The sequence below is a fragment of the Pleurodeles waltl genome, chromosome 9 (assembly GCF_031143425.1).
Source record: "Pleurodeles waltl isolate 20211129_DDA chromosome 9, aPleWal1.hap1.20221129, whole genome shotgun sequence".
Taxonomy (NCBI): domain Eukaryota; kingdom Metazoa; phylum Chordata; class Amphibia; order Caudata; family Salamandridae; genus Pleurodeles; species Pleurodeles waltl.
The window spans coordinates 208747357-208770140 of NC_090448.1; the positions used below are offsets into that span (position 1 = coordinate 208747357).

Genomic DNA, 22784 nt, shown 5'->3' on the forward strand with positions numbered 1-22784 from the left:
CATACAGTGGGGTACCATAGACTGGAGTGGCATACAGTGGAGTGGTGTACTGGGAAGAGTTGTACAGTGGAGGGGCAAAGAATGTAATAGAATGTAATGTAGCAGCGTAAAGTGTGATAGGGTACAGTGGAGTTGCATGTAGTGGAGTGGCATCCAATAGAATAGCATAGAATGGAGTAGCATACTGTGGAGTAGGGTAGAGTGAAATACAGTGGAGTGCAGTAGAATGGCAAAGACTGAAGTGGCGTACAGTGTAATAGCGTAGAGTGGAGTGCACGTACAGTGAAATATCATAAAGTGTAGGACAGGGGAGTGGTGTAAAGTAGAATAGTGTAGTGTGGAATAGCGTAAAGTGGAGTGGCGTAGACTAGAATGGCATATAGTGGATTGGGGTAGAGTGGTACAGCATACAGTAGATTGGCATAGAGGGGAGTGGCGCCCAGTGGACTAGCATAGAATGGAATGGCGTAGAGTAGCGTGGCATACACTGGAGTGATGTAGAGTGGAGTAGCATGTTGTGGAATGGAATACAGTGGAATAGCACTGAGTGGCATGACGTACAGCGGAGTGGTGTACAGTGGAATAACGTATAGTGAAGTAGTGTACAGTGCAGTGGTGTACAGTGAAGTGATATAGACTGGAATGGCATACACAGTAATAGGATTAAGTATAATAGCATAGAGTGGAGTGGTGTACAATAGAGCGGCATCCAATGGAATAGAATGGAATGGAGTAGTGTACAGAGTAGTGGCATACAGTGGAGTGTTGTACAGTGGAGTGGTATACAGTGGAATAGCATAGAGTGCAGTACAGTAGAATGTCATGGAGTGGAACAGCATACAGTGTAGTGCTGTACACTGAAGTGGTGTAGAGTGGAGTTGCATACAGTACAAAAGCAGTGAGTAGACAGGTGTAGAGTAGACTCCGAGTTGTGTATAGTGTAATAGCATGGAGTGGTGTAGAGTGGAGTATTGTACAGTGCAGTGGGCAGAGTTTAATAGTGTATAGTGGAGTAACATACATTGGAGTGGTGTAGACTGGAATTGCGTACAGTGGAGTGGGGTAGAGTGTAATAGAATGCAGTTTTTTAAAGTACAGCCATTATCTCTGGGTAGTACCACAGTACCCAGTAGCATTTTTTAAAATGTAGAGAAATGTCTAATTATTTTCCCTACCTGTTACCACTTTAGGAAGTAGTAATAGGCAGCAAAAATGTAAAACCTAATACCTATATCTAAGTGCCTAAGTAAGGACACTGGCAAAGAGGCATTAAAACAACCTGGCTGCCCTAAACCTTTGTAAAGACAGTCATTATCCAATCAAGTAATGACTTGTCATTGCCATGTACCATACTAGTTTTCACAAAATTTTGTGAAACTTCACAAAAGTACCACAGTCATAGATTCCCTTGTTAGTCCATCGTTAGCCTGTGGTAGTCTACTTCTGGCGTAGCCAAGAGGACCGCATTGACTTGCATTAATAGAATTAGCACTGGAATATGCATCCCGAAATGAACTTCAACTCCTCTTCACAGTCACTTCTTTGGCACATGATATTCTTCCGGTCTTTAACTGTGTCACGCGTGTGCATCATTCTCTCTGAGAGGTGCCTTCAGTAACACTAATGCAGTCGCAGTGACTCCACCCCACAGCTAGTGACACTTGCCGGCCCAGCCCATCTCTACCGCTACAACCTTTCTCATGTGAAACAGCTAGGAATGAGGATTTATAACTGCCATGTCTTCAAAAGGAGGAAGTGACATTGACGCGCTGACGACTGGAGGTGGGCGGTGAACGGCTTGGACCTTGGAGCAAGCCGGAGCAGGCTGGAGGCGCAGCTGCACGTGGCTCATGAAGAAAAAGTGGTACATAGGAAATCGATACAGTGGTACAGCAACTTGCGGGTTGCAGTGATTGCTGCGGCCCTGTGAGTAGAAGTACCGGATGCCGCCAAACCACCGGGCCAAGCCGAGCCAACCGTGCTGACTGGGCTACTGAGATTTGCCCATCGGATACACAGTGCAGGAGTAGTGGCGGAGTGAGCGACAACAGGACAATAGGAGTCGCAAGGAGCTGCAACAGGTCATCAGAACAGACCAGTGGCTGTAGGGACGGGGAGTGGTTGGGGGGAGAAACAATGTCAAGTGCCAAGCGCTCAGTGGCATTGAGAAGAGAGAGTAAAGAGGGAGCTATGAGGTGTGCATATGTGAGGAGATGACTCCAGCCCTCAGCATTTCCCCCCAACACCCTCCCACTCTATTTAGTGAAAGTCAAACAGCTAACAAACAGCTAATGTGACTAATCAAATGATTAAGCAACAAAGCAGGAAAAAGCAGAAAAAAAGAGACATGTGAGCAGAGTACTAGGCTCAGAGCCTCGGCCACTGCCAGTGGGGCGGAAGCAGGCAGCATTAGGTTGGTGCGGCTTAACCTCCAGTCGGGCCAATTCTGCATGTGTCTCTTGGGATGGTACCACTGTACAGTCAGTCAATGGTAAAGCTCTATCCTGGAGCGTGCTCGTGTCCCTCCTTCCTGAGGTATTTGGAGAGGAGAAAGTTAAGGAGAAAGGTGGGGGTGTGGCGGCACTCGGATGGTGTAAAGCAGCACGCAACAGTGCAATAGTACAACAGTACAAAATTCCAAGGTGTTTAACATTGTTTTATTTTAAGAAAAACTACCCAAGGCTGTGCAGAAATACAAACAAGTGCCAACATTAATACAAGTGAGCAGCCTGCTTAGCATCATATAAAGGCTCCTGGGTTCCTGGGGTAAGGTGGCTGGCACATTCCTTCTCAGGAGCAGGAGTTGAGGCCTTCGTCGATAACAACAATGGCTGTTCACTCAACTGCATTAAGATAACTAAGGGGCTTGAAATCCCTGAGGTTGGTACCTGAGACTTAAAAGGTAGGGAAAATATGGAAAAACTGGAAAGAACAAAGAAATCTGATGATATTTGGGGGCAACTGCAAACTTGCTCATAGAATCTTTTCCATACGTAGGGATCGCAGCAGAGCCAAGGGACAATCCATTGTAGTGAAGCAGCCCCATATCGGTGCGAAGTATACCGATAAAAGATTGAGGTTGTCCAACATGTTCATAATAGGAGCTGGGGAGGACATTATTGAAGATGATGGTTGTTTTCAAGATGACAGACATTTGTCAAGTGCAAGGAGGGCCTGAGCCGGCACAGATCTACAGGACGCATGTGGTCAGCAAAAGCTAGCTACTGGCAGAGACAGCTTGACCCGAAAAGGAACCTCACTACTAAAATGGCTGCTACCTTCACGCTAACTCTCTATTTTGTCGAGGACGGTACTGTTTATTATATTCTAATGCTTTTGCTGTAAACAATATACATGAATGCTGGACATGTAGATGACGTGTATCCATATATACCAGGAGGATGAACACAAACGATGTTATGTAGTACTCACGCATTTTATCCCTACATCAATTTTACGCTTTAGCAATGGGAATATGTGTCGGGGTTTTGAGTCTTAAAATCTACTACTCTCTCTTTGCACATTTGCCTATTTTTAAGAGGATGAATTAAAGACAGTATGTAATACTTATGCACTTTACCTGTCTATTTTAGGAGAATGTTCGTATGATGGTATGCACTTTTAATCTAATCTATTAGATTCCTATGTCAATGTGCTATAAGATAGTACCTGATAGAGTCATGATATCTCCTTAATTTAGGGAAATGATTTGAAAGATAGCATACATTACCTACGTACTTTATTGGCCTATCCTAGGCAGATGACTTGAGAGATGGAAAGAACTGTTTATGTGTTGAAAGATAGCATGCATTACCTACGTACTTTATTGGCCTATCCCAGGTGGATGACTTGAAAGATGGAAAGAACTGTTTATGCGTTTGCACTATGTCAATCTACAACAAGATAGTGCTTAATAGAGTTCTAGTACCTTCTTAAATTAGGGAAATGAATTGAAAGATAACGTGCATTACTTATGCACTTTATTGGCCTATCCCGGGTGGATGACTTGAAGGATGGAAAGAACTGTTTATGCATCTGCACTTTTACTCCTTTCATTTATTTTAGGTTTCTATGACAGTGCATGACAACGAACCTTGTTTTAACATTTTGTGTTGGTGGGATTGTCAAGAGGTTGATATCCTATCGGAGGTAGTTGATTTCTGGCACTTTGTTAATATTGCAGTATGTTCACTCTCCATGGTACCACATTTCTTTTGTCTTTTTCGATCAACCGTTGATAAGTTAGCTACATCAAGATTGGGTACTCTTGGCTGTTCACACATATGCATGGGGATATATGATAATTTATTCTGTTCTATCTGTGCAATATAGTGTATTATATATACTTAGATATGAGTTTTGATGCTGGAGTGTTTTTTTAACATTTGTTTGTGCAATGATTTTAAATAATCACGCAATATATTTACTACCACTACTACGTTCATAGATATCACTAGGATTAAATGGCTTATAACTTAAAAAATTCTTACCTTAGTTACCTTCAGTTCCTAAAAAGAATCATCTGTGCACCATACTGTACGATTCTGCTACATTTAATGTAACTCTGTCCAGTTGCTTTCGCACTACAAAAGTTTATGAAGAATGTATTGGTGGAAAAATGCATTTTTGGACCTGCTTTTACTTTGCACCCCCTTAATGATTCAGCACAAAAATGTACATATTCATACTAGTTAAAAATATTATAGGTCTGGAAAGTTTTTTGTGGTGATTCTTCAAACAGGTTGAAAGGTATTAAGGAGCAAAAATATGAGAAATTCATATCTTTGAGAATCCTAACTATAACTACAGAGAGGCAATCAAATTTAATGTGATTTCTTTCTTTTTATTTATTGTATATGATTTTTTTTTTATTGGTTTACATAATAATGTGACCATTAATGTGTCTTGTAGTTGTTCATGTAGTAGTTCTTAAACCTTACATATGCAGTGTTGCTTAGCATTCAGGCTTTCTAGCTACTTCAGTAGGATTTTGCTGCACATAAAGCCAAAAGTGAATGAAAGCCAATCATTATTATTATAAAATTTGAGATTATTTATTTTAATAGTGGCTGATTATCATGTCCTCCATATAGTAGTTTTATGTAGCTCACTGCTACGTCACTTTTCCATTCTGTTGCACAGGAGGACATAAGGAAGATGGTTTTTATTTGGCTTGTTGGGAACACTTTTATTTTGTGAGCGAGACAGCATTCAAAGAAAACTCATGTAGATTAAGATGTATTCTATTTGTTATGTATTTCTTTATTGGTTTCTATTAGCATGTGACCTGTTTATTGTCGCGAATGGTGACAACAGCTTATTGATGTTTTTTGATGTGTCTGCAACTTTAGACACACTGAACCACAAAACACCACTGGAAACTCTGCACGAGAGTATAGGATTAAGGGGAAAGATCCCTAAGTGATGTCCTTCTTAATTTGACACCCCGTCCTAGCAAGTTAAGGGCCTGATTTACCTTTCGACAGATGGGTTACCCCATCACAACCGTGACAGATATCCCATCCACTGAAATATAAATCCCATAGCAAATAATGGGATTTATGTTTCTGCGGATGGGATATCCGTCATTGTTGTGACAAACTAATCCATCTGCCAATATCCAAGACAGGTCCTAAATTTGTCAACTCTATACCAAAATCTATCCCTGTCCTCCTAAGGGGTCTACCAAGATTTGTTTGCCTGTTCTCCCTGCCTCTTAAAGATGTTCCCCAAAAGACCCATTTCTCACCTCAACATCTCTGGCATATCTCACCACTAAAGGGCTCTTCTCCAGATAATTTTGCAGATTTATTAATGACTTCAAGAATGTCCAAGCAGGAGTAATTTTCCATCATTTAAAACTGTATCCTTTCAACAATGATTTGTACTAATGTCCCCTTCCCACTCCACCACTGCTTTTCAATTGTAGTTTCACTCTAACTGACCTAACGACTGCAAACTTGTCATCATTGACAGCACTAATTTCTTAAATTCAATCTCTACAAGAGGCTCTTTCTCTTACAATCCTTGTTTTTTCAAGTTCAAGTGGCAATGGATAAAATCACTTGTAATACTGGGGATGGGATATCCGTCACATCAAGCCCTAAATTACATAAAAATTAATTACTCATGTACCTAAAATTCATCTGGCTCAGTTGAAAGTTGCTCCACATGCTACAGATTACATAGTCTACGAAAGCACTTCTTTCACCCACAAACAACAGTGTGAATCTTGGTACCATGGGTAAAAACAGAAGGCTGGTGAATCTTATTCCTATCTTCTTTCAATGTTTTACCTTTTGGCTCCCAGCACTAGCTGATTAGGGACATGAAAACTGAGGGGAACTTCACCACATTAGAAATACTCAAACTCTTCTCATCAAGCCCCCATTTAAAAAATGTCTCAGTCCTTCCCTGGCTATGTTAACATCAGTGGTTTACTTTCTTTATGTAAGCATCTCACTTGCTTGCCCACAGCCGCTAGTTGCCTCCTAGTCTTAAAAGTCAGATTGTAGTATGTATGGGGCTCTGTTATTTCTGCTTAACAAATTACTGAACGTGAGGGTGCTGATGTGTGTGTGCATGTGTATGAGTGAAGACTTAGCTGGTCTCAGTGAGTGAGAATACAAGCAGCAAATAATTCTGGTGTAAACAATGAATTTATAAGAAACACATGCTCCTTAGTCAATTGATACACCTGAGAAAGAAAACAAATTCTTTGGCACTGGCACACTTATTATGGGTACAGTGCTGTTTCTTACTTTTGTAAAATCTTTCATTCTTTCTTGGATGGTAGAGTTCTGAATAAGACCTATACTTAAAGCCAGTGAAGAATATCATATTATTTTATCCTGTTTGACGAATCTTCACAAAATTTTCCAAAACCGTGTTGCAGTGAGTCTTGTTGCTTAGGGAAAGTTTTGAGGTGATCCATTAAGCGGGGACCAAGAAAAAGGGAGCTCATTAAATGTTGCGTTTCCAATAGGATCTTTTAGAGACAGCTGCAGTTCAAACCACTGGATGGAATTACACCAAATTTGGCAGAAAGCTAGCTGTCAGTACGCAGATTAGGTTTTCGCTTATTTGGAGTAAATCCATTCAGTAGTTTTGGAGAAATTTAAGGATATTCAAATTTGTATATCCGTGGCCGCAAAGTATTCGCAAACAGAGAAAAGGCTTGTGCAGGGAAATGCACAGCTCTGATTGGCTGCCAACACTTCAAACCAGGAAGTGTTGGCAGCCATGTCACAGTAAAAAAGTTAAAAAAAAAAAACGTAAAAAAATCGGCCCGGGTAGAGACACCCTGACCCCTTTGCAGCAAAATTAGCAAATTTGCGGCAATTGTTTTTAAAAAAACAAGCGTGGACTTCTGTGCTTGTGTTTTTTATACCCCCTGGTGGGCCAGGTCCCGGGGGAAATGCCAAGCCTCCCCACATCCCCCTGGACCACCACATCCCAAGGCTTTTAATTTAAAAATATGGGGGGGGCATAGCCCCCCCACTGCCCTGGGGACAGCCACCTTCCCAGGGCTTTGAGTTAAATATATGCCGGGGGCCCATGGCACCCCAGGGACCACCACTCTCCTGGGCATTGCTTTAAATATATGTGGGTGGGCCATTGCCCCCCATGCCCCAGGCACCTCCACCCCCGCGGCAAAGCTTAAAAAAGTGAAGGGGGACCCCCACTGCCCTGTGGACTGCCACCCCCAGGGCTTCTAGTTAAATGTATGTGGGGGGCCCGCAGCTCCCCCACGCTCCGAGGACCACCACCCCCTGGGGCTTCTAATTAAATACATGCGGTCCCCAGTGCCCCAGAGACTTAATCCCACCAAGGTAAAGTGTAAAAAAAGAAAGGGGGTTCCTTTGGGACCCCCAAGCCATGTGGACCACCACCCCGGGTCTGTGTAAATGTTGGAGGGTGCCAAACGGCCCCCCTTGTGGAGCCACCGGCATCCCCCAGGGCTGGCTCCTGCTACGTTCCGGGGTGCCCTCCCCCGGAACATAGCTGTTTGTTGCGGCTTGGCTGCAGTGCTGCAGCTTCAGCCAAGCCTCAGCAAACACTTTGGGTTTTTACAATGGGACCTTTAAAGCAGGTCCCGCTGTCAAAATCCAAAGTTTTCTTCTCTGTCCCCTGCAGGCGTGCAGGGGCAGAGATTAAGTGCTTCAGCAAGCACGGAGCTGCTGTCAAAGCAGCTTCCTGCTTGCTGAAGCAATGTCACCGGGAGGGAAGCTTTAAGGCTTCCCCCGTGATGTCAGGTAGCCCGTAAGGGCAGTTGGTAAAAAAAATACAATTGAAAAAAATAAATACATTTGTTGGGACAGTGGGGGAGCCCTTGAGAGCTGCTCCACAGTCCCTGATATACCATAAAAGGCCAAAAAGAAGAAGAAAAAAAAGCTAATAGCTCAGTGTGAAGGTCGCAGACTTTCGCACTGAGCATTTAGTGTTCGAGCCCAGATAGACTCAGTTCCCTCTTTTTTTTTTTTTTTTTTAACTACAAATCTTTAAGGCTCATACTGAAAGGTTGTTGTTTAGCCATTTTAGTCATAGCTTCATACATGTTATTTTAGCAAATTAAGCCTGCCGCTGTGCGCTTTAACCTAGATACATTTTATTGAGCTTTGTTTTGTTATTTTAACAATAGCCACATTTGCGATCTTGTTTTATTTTCTCTGTATAGCTGTTCTTTGCCTAGGTCAGCATTGCGTTCTTAAACAGGACATTTCTTTCACTCTTTGCTTTTCTCAAGGCTGCAGTAAAGATAGGTTGCCGGCAAAAGTGGTACGCTTTGTCTATACTGTTCACAGAAACATTTAAACTATTATGTGGGAATCCTTTCTTGGAACATCAGCTGTTTTATTTTAAAAACACTACTTTGACCCATGTACATTAGAGGGAGGTTCCAACCAGATGACCACAACCGTATGCTAATTGCTGAGTGCTTTGCTGCAGCTGCTTATGTAGACTACAGGCCTCTTGCTCAGGTATAAGTGATGATGTCTTCCAAAGGGAACCTGAATGGCAGAATTAAAGCTTAACATGCTGTGCTTTAACATAGCCTAGGTAAGAATTATCCTTCTCAACCTTTGTGAAAAGATGGTAGCGTTATTTTTGTGTTTTACTCTCCTTGTCACAATTTTAATCCTGTCATGCTTCATTGTCCTAGTTATTGCAATACATGTTTATTATCGAAGATGCAGTTACTTCAATAAAACCTTATTGAACTATATATACTCTGCCTCTGATTGCCCTTGCATACGTGAGACTAATGTAACTGAGAGAAACTGATGAGATCTTAGTGACCCCGATTTCCCTGAGGAGTCAATCGTGTCATGTGCTCGATTGCCCAGTCATCCCTGCTCTACGGTGGAGATGAGGCACTGCTAGTTAGCCAGAGCAAAACCCAGATTAGGCCGACAGGTGTCACCTGTAGTGGGTTCAAACTCAGTCCCCCACAGTGAATGTAATTCTGCCGCCCGAATCCAGTAGTCTCATTATGATAATGAGAACCTACTCGACATGGCACCCAACGTTTGGTCAGGCACTTATTTTCAGGTTGTCCTGAGTATCTCTGTCTCACTACATGCAAAGACACCTCAGTACTATTTACGGAGACGTCCGTGGTATTTTCCTCCTCAGCTAAGTAGGGAATACCTATTTAATGCTGTAGGTCGTTCAAGCTTGAACTCTAGAAGGATAATCCCCATTTGGTGTGCTTATCTCTGAAAAACAAATTACCATTCATCATGGCAAACCCGCAACAGGTAGCAATTGCAGTCAATATGCAACCACCCTTTACTGCACATTTATTGGCATTGGCCTAAGGGCCCAGGGGGGTCCTGTCACATTTGTTATTGAGGCTCATCCAGCTTATAGAACAGAAATGTTCTATTCTTGGGTCACATTTCCAGCAGATGATGAGAACCCAAATACATTTCATCACTATAAACCTGCAAACATACCTGCACAATATAGAGCATATGCATATCTAGAAATACCTCTATCTTATCAAGAACATAATAATTGGCTTGATGTGGCCCTACCCCATACAATTCTACACGTTAGGTTAGGTCCTCTAAGTAATGATGGTCTTACCTGGCCTTTATTGGCCACGTAAACAACACACCCTGCTGCAGCAACCTTGACTGTAGCTGAAGTCCGTCTCTTATGTTGATCTTATGGCAATATACAGACGATTAGTACAGTTTATAATGCAAACATTAGATACAAACCCAGCACGTGCTGCCCAGGCGCAACCACATGCAGTAACCCCAGGCATTAATCCTGTGACTGTACATTTGATCATGGGTAAAATCAAATGATAAACGCCAATCCAGTTCCTTTCAGGACTCACCGGAAAAACACAGTGACAGAGGCAGCGGTCAGAGCGAAGAACTGAGTATGTGAAACCGAGACAGGAATCACAATGCTCTACAGAAGATTCTGTTAAAAAAGAAGAGACACTTCACCAACAAAAACCCCAATTCAAAAAGAAAAAAGTGGCAGCAGTTGCAATTCGCCATGCCACTCAAGAAGAGGGCTCTGTTGAAGAACAAGAAGTGGGCACTAGCTCTGCTAGACAGTGCCAGAATCTTAAAGAGCATCTGGAGGTGAAGGCAACTGATGACTTCTTACAAGTTGAAACTGTGGATATGCATGTCTCCACACCTGATAGGGTGTACAAAGTAACGGTACAGTTAGATGGAGACATTGAACGCACAATCAATGCAATCTTTTGGGACCGCATCTTAAACATATATGATATACTATTGGTCGAAAGGGATTGGCCACCTGAATTTGTCCGTACTTGCCCACATGGGGAAAATGTTATCAAACCTTCTTTCTCGCCCCTTGTTCCAGATGAGCTTGCAGAATCCTACACCATCAATTGGGCATTGGCGCAGGCACCCGCGTTATATCACAACCACGTAAGGTGGGATAAAGATTCATGCAATAGTGTGATTCCAATTAAAAAACAACCCAAACTTCAACCACAGTATCCAATAAAACATGATGCTAAAGCACCTGTGAGGGAAACCCTCACACAACTAGATTACCAGGGCGTAATCAAACCCTGTGTCTCACCAATGAATAATCCTTTATGCCCTGTAGCTAAACCAGACCATTCCTACAGAATAGTCTTAGATTACAGACACTTAAATAGTCATATATGCACATATGCCATACAAAACTCTCACAGCGCAGCACTCATGGACAACATCGTGCGCAAAAAATACAAAACAACACTGGACATTTCCAATGTTTTTTTCTGCTAAAATATAGCGCCGGAGAGTAGAGACCTAACAAGTTTCAGCGCACTAGGTTCCCAGAACAAATTATGTTGTTTACCACTGTTCACAGCTCGTGTGACTTCAATATTGCACGACATTGACCCTGAAGCATTGTCCTATGTAGATGATATCTATCTCATGGATAATGAATTACTACAACATCTAAGATGGGTAGCCCTCATTGTTGTGGGATTTGCCGAATTCGGTTATAAATTAAATTTATAAAAAAACATAAATAGCCTTCCTTAGCGTCCGGTTCTGGGATACAAGCTCTCAAGTGAAGGAAAGAGCCTAGCGCCACAATTCTTGGAAAAATGCGCACAGTTACAACCTCTAACTACCATAAAAAACTCCAATCACTATTGGGTTTCCTAAATTTTGGCAGAACTTACATTCCAGATAACGCATCACGTATCTTATATGTACCTTATATGACTTAATACGTCCTGACTTTTGCAGTCAATTTTTGACAGTCGAACACACATGCATTCTCAGAGGTTTGCAAACAGACATGCTTGCAGCACAACACCTACACACAAGAGACAATAAAAAACAGCTGGTTATCAGAGTAATTGCAGGTGCCATTGGTTTCACCTATGTAACTTTCAATAAGGGTGAGACGGTCCCTATTGCATACAAATCACATTCATATTCAGCAGCAGAACAACGCTTTGCTCCCACTAAGAAAATTCTCACTGCTGTTCAGATGGTTGTCATTAAAGAAAGACCACTAGCCCAGGGGAAACACATTATTGTCGTATCTCTGATCCCAGCCATCAAGGCTGTTACCAAAGTCAGTGTTCCAAACACTAAAGCATAACATCCACGTTGGATTCAATGGGCAACGTCTTGACAGCCACTGATGTCGAATAAATTTTTGACCCAAAGTTACAAACTCAAGAACGTTTGCTACATGAACTAGAATACCCAGTTCCGGCAAATATATTGCCTATTGAACAATGCCAAAGAGTCATGTATAACAATGGTTCAGCACAACCAGCAATAGGTACAAAGCTACAATACTCCGCTGCTTGCGCAGTCGTAAGTGGCTACATGGAAGGTAATAAAATCTATCCACAACATACTTTCATGTAAACCCTAGGGGATTGTACTGCACAACTAGCAGAGCTAAAGGCTTTGGTGATGACACTGGAACATACGGATCCCACACAGCTAACACTGATTGCCTAAGATGCTTACTTTTGTGTCCAGTTCTTCTACGAATATCTGCATTTCTGGCACCAGAATCGGTTCATAGATTCTAAAGGTAACACCATCAAACACAGACTTCTGTGGGGGAAAGTAGCAGATCTGAAGGAAACACTACTAAATGACCATGTTGTACATACACTTGGACACCAGCGTGTTAGAATACACATTGCTGGAAATACACTGGGTGACAAAGCAGCCAAATCAGCAGTAGCTATGACTTCTGTTGCTGCAGTAGCTCGTTCTAGAACGAAACCGGACGATGACATATGGGCTGCCGTGAAAGTCACAGCTGAAGGCACCCCCTTTCCAAAAGCATTCCCCACTAAATATTCCTACCGAATGGGAGGCTTCCTTGATGCAGAAGTAAAAATACCAGGGTTGGGGGTTCTGATAATTCCCAATATAGACCTAAGACCAGAGTTGATTAAAGCAGTGCATGAGGGGGTTGCTTCCACCCATGCTGGTGTGGCAGCTACACAATCATTATTGCAAGCATGTTATTGGTGGCAAAGTCTATACAAACAGACCAAGCAGTATGTCCTTGTTGTGACATCTGCCAACAAATTAAAGGTTCCACCGTCAAATGCCCACCGCAGACACCCCTCCGAATTTCAAACAAACCATTACAATGTGTGTACTTGGATCATTGCGGTCCCCTAACACCAGACAGTGCATACAAATGCATCTTAGTCGCTGTCGACTCTTGCTCCAGATTTCTATGGGTGTGGCCACAACGCTCGGCTGATGCTCAGACTGTTATTAAAAATTTGCAGATCTTTATCAGCACATATGCGGTTGCGGCTTTCCACTCAGACCAGGGCCCTGCTTTCGCCTCAAGGGCATTCATGGACGCCATGGCTTTGTTAGGGGTCCCACTCCATTACTCGTCTCCATTTCATCCCAAGGGAAATAGTGTCGTGGAGCGACGAAACCGAGATTTAAAGCAATTCTTAACAGCCAGAGTATTAGGTACCGGTTGTAGTTGGCTTAATCACCAGTATGGAGTCCAGAGACCAATTAATAATCTGCCTAGAAGGTCCCTGGAGGGGTCATACTTCATACGAGTGCCTGTTTGGAACTCAAATGTATGTTCCAGATCTTGATGGTCCTGGGATGGAGGTGGCAGAAACAACTTTTGACATAAATGAACGTGTCACTGTCCTGCACGAACTGCTTCTGGATACTTTGCCAACATCAATGACACCTTTTCGGACTCATTCGCCTCTTCCACCCCTGAACTGCCAAAAACACATAAACTGATAAATTGGCTTAAAACAAATTACTTTATTTTCCCATGGAACTATCTGTGGCTTTCCTTGACTGTATTAACTTCCTCCTTTAGATTGGCTTTGTAATTACATTCTTTCTATTGATACATGGTCACTACCTTCCTGAAAGATCAGCAGTTGAACTGGTGGATGAGGTCCTAAAACCCCATTTTTCTTCTCACAAGGCCCGCAGAGACTTGTCTTTCGTGAACATTTCCGCTATACCAATTCCGGATTGGATTGTTTGGGATAAAGTCACATTTGATATATACAGCCCCACGGAGGTCATTCAAATACCATATGTGTTTAAACTTTCTATGAACGATGTAATAATAACCGGAGTTGTTTCGGATGACTGTGACTGAATTGCAGTATTTTACTGTATTTGAAAGTGAGGATGTTTATCAATCCAAAGAGAATGATGTTGACATGTTTTGCTATAATTATTATGGTCACCATTTCATTCACAGTGCAAGTACCCCAAAGACTACTTTTAATTACACACAATGGTAAAATTGTCAAACTCCGCCACGAGGGAGTTCTAAAACATATTCTGAAAAATGTGCATATTTTTCCGGGCACAATGTTAAAAATGCTGAGTCATATTATTTCAAATTGCCATTGTTGGAAAATGTATATATTGTTGACAAATACAAAATTAATTTATTCAGATTCCTTTGTTTCCCAGTTGGCTATAGAAGGCTATGAATATTGGTTGAAGTCGATTGACTTAAAAAGCTTGTGGGGAACAAAACATTGGCAAATAAGGGAAAAGCATGCTTTATTCAGAGCATGCCTGATACCTGTTGAAATTATATTTTTAAATGAAACTGTACAACAGACAAGCTGTTTAGGCTTAGCTAAAATTAAAAATTTAAATGCGCCCAGTATTCCTGCCCCTGCAAACTTTTACAAATGGCAAACATTTATAAATGCAACAGAAGATCAGCTCGATGAATGGGTCCAGAAAGGCACATTTAATGCTTCACTTTCACATCCTGGTAGGTGGTTATTGTGGCCAAAAGATACCAAAGGGTGTCATAAACGTTTTATAAACTCCACAGGGTTTTTAGAACAAGTAGGCCAGACCCTCGCTATGTGTCATCGAGACTACAGTGTAGGGAAACTATGCCACCAATGGTTGAAGAGTTCCTCACTAGATGCTGTTAGAGAACACCTCAGTCTCCTATCTAATAACACTGACTTAAAGGATTTCCTGTTAGGCCCCAGAAAACATAGCAGAAAGTGCTTCTTATATGCAGTCTATAATGAAATGTTGAAGCTTTCTCAACAAGAAGCTGCAGCCCAGTTAAGACAAATAGACCAGGAAAACTTACAGAAGGCATTAGCTGTTGTAGATAATGGGATTAATACCCTGTCCGACCAGATATACACATTAAACAACATCATTTCTTCTGCAATAGACATAATACAAAGTGATATGTCCTCTTTACACAGTGGACAGAGTCAACTAAGGTCCATTTTGCAGTTAGGTTGGACACTACAAACACTGAAGGCAGGTTGCGTTCCCTGGCAACACGTTAGCGCAAAGGCATATTTTCCGCATTTAATGTAACGCGACAACAACTACTAATGGCTAAGAAAGAAGCGACATGTCATGGTACATTTTGAAAAAATAGAAAAGTTGCCTTTTACTGTGGCTGAAATACCATCTGCTGAGTGGTGAATACACGGGGTTGTTAATCTGCCTATTTCAACACCTCAATTAAAGTCCTGCTTAAAACACATTCCAGTGGGCAGATATGAAAGGCTAGGAGATAGTTACATCAATGAGTTGTGGGAGCTACCCTTCTCGTACAAATGTTTCAGTGGCATGAAAGAGGTCTTTCTTAGCAGTAGTGAATGCAAGACTTCTGTCAGCCATTCGATCGTTTGTAAACAGCTGTCCTTGCACAGGGCGTGTAACACTTCAGCAGTGAACTTGGCTTGTTATCTGAAGAAAGTTCCAGTCCCCTTCATTAGACCTGTATACCAAGTGCTCTCAAATGGCAGCTATGGCCTCCTCCATAGTGAAAACTGTTGTGGGATGCGAGTCAGAATAGTTTATGTTGTTTCGGTCTCTAAGATTGTTACATGCTGCGGGAACATACTTTTTCCTCCTACACGACAGAGGGAAGTAGCTGAGATTTGGCCCCATATAACTACTTCAAATGTGAATTTTGACAAGTTGAGCAGACTCAAGGCTTTATTGTTTCAAAAACATGTGGCACTCACATCTGCACGCGAGACCGATGCTCTTCAGGTTGCAAGGTCATCAGCAGAGATACAGTCCCTTTTAAATTCTAACTTTCCGAGACACTTTGGTGGGCTTGTGGGACGAATATTTAAGGTGTCCAGTACTACTGAAATCGCACATTTCTTTCAGGCTGTTGGTTCTGGTTTCGTTCACACCTTCTCCTCTATATTCGGTTTAATACCTTCAGCCATCCACTCAATATTCTCCAGTATTTTCAGGGGATTTCCAATAACTTTGGCTATAATAGGTGGCATTTTGCTATTGCTACTTTTTGCTGCGCAATGGCTGTCCCGTTGCAACAAGGAGGACTGAAAGAGCTTCCACCAGCGCAGCTGTGTAGTGAACGCATGATGCAGTACTTTGGAGCATCACTCCTGGAGCAATTGGAGTGTGACTGGAGTGTGACTGGTCTCTGTCTTTCAGATTGGTTTTGCATTGTGTGCAGCCCATGTTTCGGTGCCTCTGATGCTCGTTTGAACATGCACGGAAAGTTTGTCTTTCTATTCAGTGCTTGCTTTTATTGGACGCCAATCTGTTGATGTTCTCGCTGAGGGCTCATTACCAGACATGCGCATTGAGGGTGTGTTTGCTACGGGAAGCTGCTTATGAGTTACCATTGGTGGATTATGCAGCTCTAAACTTACTGTTGGGCACACCACGGAATGCTGCTGCCTTGGCTGGAGCTCAGGCTTTGGAACACGAATGCTCCTTGGTTTTCCTTGGCGACGAACTTCCTACTTTACCACCTGCCGAAGTGGAAGTTTACCTGTCTTCAATTATGCCGGATTCAATTGTCAACTTCCAAAATAACTCTGACTTTTGAAATTTGGCTTTTTTTAACGCCCCACTTAACATTTTAAATTGCCTTGTAATATATGCTCAAGTGTCTTTTTAACTTGTTATTGTTTACATTCTTATATATTCTTTGGGTTGAATTTTTGTAGCTTTTGTACATAACTCGGCTTTGAACCACCTTTGAACTGGCAAGGGGTGGGTGTTCTGTAACCATTTTAGTCATAGCTTCATACACGTTATTTTAGCAAACTAAGCCTGCCGCTGTGCACTTTAACCTAGATATATTTTATTCAGCTTTGATTTATTATTTTAACAATAGCCACATTTGCAGTATTGTTTTATTTTCTCTATCTAGCTGTTCTTTGCCTAGGCCATCACTGCGTTCTTAAGCAAGACATTTCCTTTACTCTGTGCTTTTCTCAAGGCTGCAGTAAAGATAGTTTGCTGCCAAAAGTGGTACGCTTTGTCTCTAATGTTCACAGAAACATATACACTCTTACGTGGGGATCCTTTCTTGGAACATCAGCTGTTTTATTATAAAAACACTACTTTGACCCATGTACGTTAGAGGGAGATTCCAGCCAGATGACCATGACTGTATGCTGATTGCTGAGTGCTTTGCTGCAGCTGCTTATGTAGACTACAGGCATCTTGCTCAGGTATGAGGGATGATGTCTTCCCAGGGGAACCTGAAGGGCAGAATTAGAGCTTAACATGCCATGCTCTAACATAGCCTCGGCAGGGACTATCCTTCTCAACCTTAGTGAGAATATGGTAGCGTTATTTTTGTGTTTTACTCTCCTTGTCACAATTTTAATCCTGTCATGCTTCATTGTCCTAGTTATTGCAATACATGCTTTAGTATCTAAGATGCAGTTACTTCAATGAAACCTTATTGAACTGTACTCTGCCTCTGATTGCCCTTGCATACGTGAGACTAATGTAACTGAGAGAAACTGAGGAGATCTGACTGACCATGATTGTGTCATGCGCTCGGTTGCGCAATCATTCATGCTCTAGGGTGAGATGAGGCACTGCTAGTTAGCCGGAGCAATACCCGGATTAGGTCGACAGGTGTTACCTGTAGTGGGTTCAGACTCAGTCCCCAACAGTGATTCTGCCGCCTAATCCAGTAATCTCATTAGGATAATGAAAACCTATGTGACAAGGTAATCTTACGCACTTTAAATAAGAAATACATTTTTCTTTTTACTTTGTCCAGAAATATCTCATTCTAAGTATGTCATATATCAAAGTCTAAACAACTATCTCTCTCCCTCTCACTCTCTTTCTCTCTCTCTCACTCAGACTCTCATGCACTCACTCACAGCCCAGTCAGACCCTCATGCACCCACTCACAGACCCACTTGGTCACTTACGCACCCAGTCACACATCCAATCATAGACCCACTGACACCCCATACCCCACACATAGTGACACACCCACTAAAACAATGATGTACGTGCTTTCACACCCAGACACACACTTTGTAACTCGCTCCTTCGCCATGCACAGTTAATTACTCCACATATTATATCATTGATGAGATCTTGTATGGCATCTTTGATATTATCACTGCAACATTTGCAATAAAATTATTGATTAAAAAACTGTGCATGGCAAGGGCACAAGTTAATGCCAAGGACATGTTGGTATGAGGACTTTCAAGATGTTAGTGGGTTAGATATGTCCACTAAACAGCTCTTTTTTCTTCTCCCCGCTCTGCATGAGAAGATTCTGCCTCCTACCCTATTGTTATACATAGGGCAGCTTAAGTCTTCAACTTCCAGCTCCACACCATGGAGGTCAAAATCAACATACTCACTAAGGTCCTACATCTGGGCCAGACTGCATCTGAGCCCTGTCTCCCTTTCAATGAGGCCCTGACAGATACCTTCCTCATAGTTTGGGCCAAACCTTACACTGACTCTCTAGTCAACAGACAAACCACCAGACACCATCCTCCTGCTTTAGGTGGCCCAGACTTTTTATCACAGCACCCTTAGCTGAAGAGCCTTGTGGTGCAGGTCTCCACCAGCCAGACCTACCACAAAATATTTCCCACCACTCCCCCTGACAGGGAATCAAAGTAAGTGAAGACATTCAGGAAGTGCCATTTCTGCACAGTTGGTTTGGCCCTACGATCAATCAATGCCTCCAAACATTGGGCTACACCCGTTGGGACTCAGTGGTCATCCTTGATGTACCTGAAGACCTTGGGCCTGTCCTTTCACAGGTGATTCAAGATAGTATGCTGCATCCAAGTTCACAATTCGTTGTATCTTGGACACCACCAACTCTGCTGGGCAAGCTATAGGGACAAGTGTTGCCATTCAACACTATCTGTGGCTACAGTCGACGGAGTTCTTGGGCAAGGTCCAGTCTTCCTTGATGGGCATGCCCTGTTCTGGGACAAGGCTGACTCTGTCCTTGAATGTTTCAAAGATAGTAGGGCTATCATTTACTCTCTAGGCCTCTCTGCTGAGACTTGCCAGCCACAGCAATTCCACCCTTCATTCTGTGGCTTTGGCTGAGGGATCTCTTACCACCAGCCAATCTCATCACAGTGGGGAACTCAGAAGATTTGCTGGAGAGGCTGAGGTACCTACACCCGAGGCCAAGGTCAAAGTGCCCTTCAGTCCCATTGCAGCCCCACCTGCTAAATCTCTTTAGTGTACTCTTAGAGGGTCACAGCTACCTCATGGGAGGCAGAATCCACCTATTTTATCCAGGTTGGCAAGTGGTCACGTCGGTCAGGTGGGTTCTGCAAATTGTCCGCAAAGTTTATGCCCCACCTTTCCTTCCTTCTCTTGTCACACCTTCCACTGCCCACCCAGCAACTGACGAGAACTATTTTTCCATTCTGCTGCAAGTCCTTTTGGCCACAGTGACACCTGAGAGGGTGCTATCACCAGAAGATGACTTGTTGCTGAAGGTAGGCTTGTCCCAGGCTGTAGTCAACCACCTGAAGATTACACCAGACCTACTGTCATCTTTGGAGTTCACTACCAACGTGCCAAAGTCATAACTGACTCCTTCTCAGATGCTCCTCTTCATCTGAGCTATTCTAGATGCAGTTTAGCTTTGTGCCTTTCCCACAGGATAAAGATTCCAGGTCATTCAGACTATGATCCTAATAGCCACAGTTCAGTTTGGTACCTTTCCCCCAGAAAAGAGATTCCAGGATATTCAGGTTATGATTCTGATCTTTTAGCCTCAGTCACCGATTTCAGTGAGGTCTACTCGGAGGCTGCTAGGACTGATGACCTCCTCTGTCCTTCCGGTCGAGCACACTAGGTGGCATATCCTGGCTTCATTTGGGATCTGATGTCAAAAAGGGCCCAACATCATTTCGGAGGAGACTGCCAAAGAAGAGCAGTATTAGTTACTGGACTGCAGTAGAGTCAGCAGCAGATCCCTCTCCCTTCCACATCCAGAGCTGACAGTGATGACCGATGCATCACTCATGGACTGAGGTGGCCACTGAGGAAAGGGGGAAATCAGAGGTCTCTGGTCTCAGGCAGAGTCCTGGCTCCATGTCTACCTTCTGGAACTGAGGGCAATCTGCTTCGTATTGAAAGCCTTCCAACCATCTATCAAAGAGAGACTGGTACAGGTGCTCATGGACAACACCACTGACAACACCACTGTCATGTGGTACTGCAAGAAGCAGGGCAGGGTGAGGTCACGGATCAGGTGCCAAGAGGCATTGCATCTCCTGAAGTGGCTGGTCAGACAGTGAATGTACCTAGTGATAAACTACCTTGCGGGCTTATTGAATGCCAGGGTGGCAAACACAGCCATAAGCACCTAGCAGGTCAGAAGTGACTGTTTCACCAGAGTTAGTGTGAGGTCTCTTCTGTGAATGGGGAGAACCTTGGCTCAACCTGTTCGACATCTCTAAGAACGCTCAATGCCAGCACTTCTGTGTGTTGGCGTTTCCAAGATGTCTCTCGCTCGGAGACGCGCTCTACCTTGAGTGGAACTCAGGACTCCTGTATGCCTTTCCTCTGATAACACTCCTGCCCCGAGTTCTCACAAAGATCGGGAGCGACTGGGCCCAAGTCATCCTAATGGTTCCAGACTTGGTATGAAGAGTTTGGTAGCCATAACTCCTGGGCTCGAGCATCTGTCCTCCAAACAGACTGCCCCTCAACAGAAAGGTTGGCTTCGCCACCATGGCCTTCAAAATCTCAGCCTTCATGCATGGAGATTGCGTGGCACAATTTGAATGCTTTCAGTCTCCCTCCATAGGTAGTTGATGTCATCTGGGCTGCCAGGTGTCCCTCTTCAAGGACTGTATACCACTGTTGCTGGGAAAAGTTTGTGGTTTGGTGCAGCACACCCCAAATTGACTCCTCCAGTGCCAATTGTCTGATATCATGTTATTGTTCAATCTCTTACCCAGCAAGGCTTTGCTTTGGGAACTGTTAAAGGTTATCTGTGGGTCCTTTCGGCCTTCCTGGCATTGCCTGATTAACCTTTGTTATTTGAATCACAGGCTCTGGTGAGGCTTTTTGAAAAGGCCGAAACATCTGTTTACCCCCTTCTCCTAGTGTGATGCCGAACTGAGACCTCAATCTTGTCTTTACTTTTTTAATGTTTACTCAATTAAACTGCTCTACAGCTGTCTCATACGGCTCCTCACCATCAAAACTGTGCTCCTTATTGCCATCGCCTCCGCACAGCGTTTGAGTGATCTTCAGGCTCTATGTGTTCAGCCACCATACAGCACACTATTCCCTGATAAACTGGTTCTGCAAACTAGGACATCCTTCCTACTGAAAGTTGGGACACTGTTCAATATCGGTCAAACCATCACCCTGCCAGCCTTCTATGTTCCGCCTCACCCCCTTAAGGAGGAGGGGAGAATCCATTGCTTGGACCCCAAAAGATCACTCACCATCTACATAGATCTTAGCAAAGACCCCTGGGGGGCTGATCAGCTCCGTGTGCTGTTCGCTGGAGCAAAAAAAGACAAGCCTTTGCAGAAGCTTACCATCTCCCTCTGGATCGTGCTCTGCATTAAGATCTGCTACACATTGGCAAAGAAGCAGCCTCTGAAAGGTCTGTGCGCAGATTCCACCACAGCCAAAGCTGCTACTGCTGCTTTAGCATGCTAAGTCCCTGTCGTAGACATCTGCTGGGCAGCTACATGGGTGTGCCTCCATAAGTTCATGAAGTACTATCGTCTGGGCAGCTAAGTCCATTAAAAAGGGCACTTTGCCGTCTAGGTCCTGCAGGACCTTCTGGTTTGAGTCCATTCACAGCCCACCTCCTATCAGGTACTGCTTTTGTATCTATTCAAAAGGTGAGTAATATGTGGCTAGACATCTCTACCGGAAGAACAAGTTCCTTACCTTCTGTGATGCTTTTTCTGGTAGAGACTCTGTCTAGCCACAGGTTCCTTACTGACCCTTCCATCCTCCCTTTTCTATGATTGGACTCCACCCACTAATAAGATCCCAAGTGTAGAAATCTGCATACTGCATATCAGTTAGCTGTTGAGGCTCCACAGCTAGCGGCACAGACAGTCTTGAAGGCTATTGACGTCAGCATGCAGGAGTAGTACATAAATAGCCCACAAGTCACTTCTGCAGAGAAACTGTGTCAGTACAGAGCTGCACTGCACTGTGTTCCAGAGTGCAGAGGTACTATAGAAAACATTTTGAGTTCCAGTCCGATGACTGTGGAATTCTCAAAAGGTGAGGAATCTGTGGCTACATAGAGTCAAGACCAGAAAGAAAGTTACCGAAGGTAACTTGTTTATTAATGTTTTGTTCTTTTCCTGACCTCTTGTTTGCAATATTTTAGGCAATTTTTCTGATATGCTCATCACTAGATGAAAAACGTATTTATAGTGACAAAACAGCACATTCTATTGCATCCTGTGAGCTTGAACTGTAATAATCATTGGACCTTACTCAGAACAAGTAAATGGACTCCCAGCAATTTACCTTTGT

General features: G+C 43.2%; 1 protein-coding gene across 3 annotated transcripts in view; it reads left to right on the top strand.

The window, feature by feature from the left end:
- FAM107A (family with sequence similarity 107 member A) overlaps positions 1 to 22784 on the top strand; it is a 435693-nt gene that overhangs the window by 308007 nt on the left and 104902 nt on the right. The gene's annotated exons all lie outside the window — the stretch shown is intronic.